Genomic DNA, 1,969 nt, shown 5'->3' on the forward strand with positions numbered 1-1,969 from the left:
GCACCAAACCAGCCACAGCTCATACCAGAGCTGAGCACTGCTGACAGAGGGTGGCTTAGTAAGGTTTGAAGATCTGGGGCTGACAGCTCCAGCTCAGCATGTTCAGCCCTCCATCCTCAGAAGCCTGATGCCCCTGAGCCTCTTCTCAACTGTCCCAAGCACCAGGGCTGTGCTACCTTTCCAAGCAAGTGAGAAAGCACCACAGTGCTGGCAGCATGGGTCTCTGGAAAAGGGTGTGGAGCACCTTCTGCAGCAGGGGAAGAGGGAGTGACCTCAGTATGCACTGCACACAAGGGCAGGGGATACTGTGGGACACTCACTGAGAAGCTCACCTCTAAACCCCTCCTTCCCCCAGAGCATCCATCCATATCCCCATTCCCAGCAGAGTTAAAAAGGCATTACAGGAACTCCAGCCCACCCTAACTTATTTAGTCAAAGATGACCTCTATGAACAAATCCTTTCCAAGGCCTGAAAGATGGCAGCTTGGCCAATCCTGACTGACATGCTCTAGATGCCACGCCATGAAGCTGTTCAGAGCCACACCAAAGCCCAGATTTTTCACTTTTCAGGACAAACAGATTCAGGCTGTGTCACTAAGAGCCCAGATTCAAAGTCTTTGTCAGACATTCAGTGCTGCCTCACAGGAACAGGGACTTGAAGCTCCTTACAGGGATTACAAACCCCACTGTCAGCAGCAGCAACTTCCTGCAAAGGTTCTCCAGTTTGGCAGCTGGGCCCCCAGCCTAGGAACACCACAAAGGAACTGAGAAATGACAGCACCGTGGTCACCTTTAGTTGGGGAAAGGTGTCACTGGCCCTTGCAATTGTTCTTCCAAGAGACTTTCAGTGGTTTGTATTAGACAAAAAAGTCAACACTGTCATTTGTCTCTCCCCCTCTCCCTCCGTATTACAAACTCTGGAGTTTGTAATAATTTTTGTATTTTCCCTACTGGCTACCAGCTGACACAACAGTTGTCAAAAGAGTTTCCTGCAAGATGATGAGGTTTGAAACTTGAGATACTGAACAAATTTTTTTCTGTCACTTACAACTTACTGTATTCTGCTTTCACATCAAGATCCAAATGAAGTGCTATTCAGAATTAGCAAAAACAGTGCATTTGCTGTTGATTTTAACGCAGATAGGAAATAACGGAAAGCTCACTTGTCATACCATGGAGCTCTAGCACAGCAGTGGCACAGCTAAATTTTGAAGATACTGGGATGCGACAGAGTGGAATTGGCTCATGCTCACTGCAAGCCAGCATGTTTTATTACCATTGCAGTCAGAGCACAGCCTCTGCAGCCCCCATGACCTCAGCATTGGCTGCATTATGCTGAGAGAAAAAATTGCTCTCAGTATCAGCTGTGCTCTGCTGTCTCCAGAAAGAGGCATGAATTTTAGCTTTCCAAAAGGATTAGCAGATTAGCAGGAGGCAGCACAGAAAACCCCACAAAATCATTCACATTCACTCTTGAAGACCTCTGTTTCCCACATTTCCTGAGTCATAACCCTGGGTGTCTTGGGGAATCCATTCCTCCCCCCCTGCCTCTCCCTTTATGGCTGCTGGAGTACAGACTATATTGTTTATCCTCTTACTAGTAAGATGTTTGACAATATCTTGTGAAATCAAATTGGAAGGAAAAATAGGGGCTGCTTTTCAGGAGAAACGATACTTAAAATACTCATTTAAATAATAATGGGTGAAGCTGAAAGAAGGAACCATATGTAGATAAACAGAAAATATCTGTCATTTATGCACTGTTAACAGTATTATACTCTGAAACTAATTAAGCTGCTAAATATTTCTCAAGATGCAGGGTGGTTTCTTTTGTATCGTTTTCACTGAGCTGTATCTGCTCACCCTTCAGCACAGCGGTGGGAGAGGCAACTACAAGAAATCTGATCAAACAAGTGGGAAGTTATTCCATTAAAAGCACTTGCGGACCATCATTTCTTGGTGTCTGACT

Source organism: Fringilla coelebs, assembly GCF_963513975.1.
Source record: "Fringilla coelebs genome assembly, chromosome: 2".
Classification (NCBI taxonomy): domain Eukaryota; kingdom Metazoa; phylum Chordata; class Aves; order Passeriformes; family Fringillidae; genus Fringilla; species Fringilla coelebs.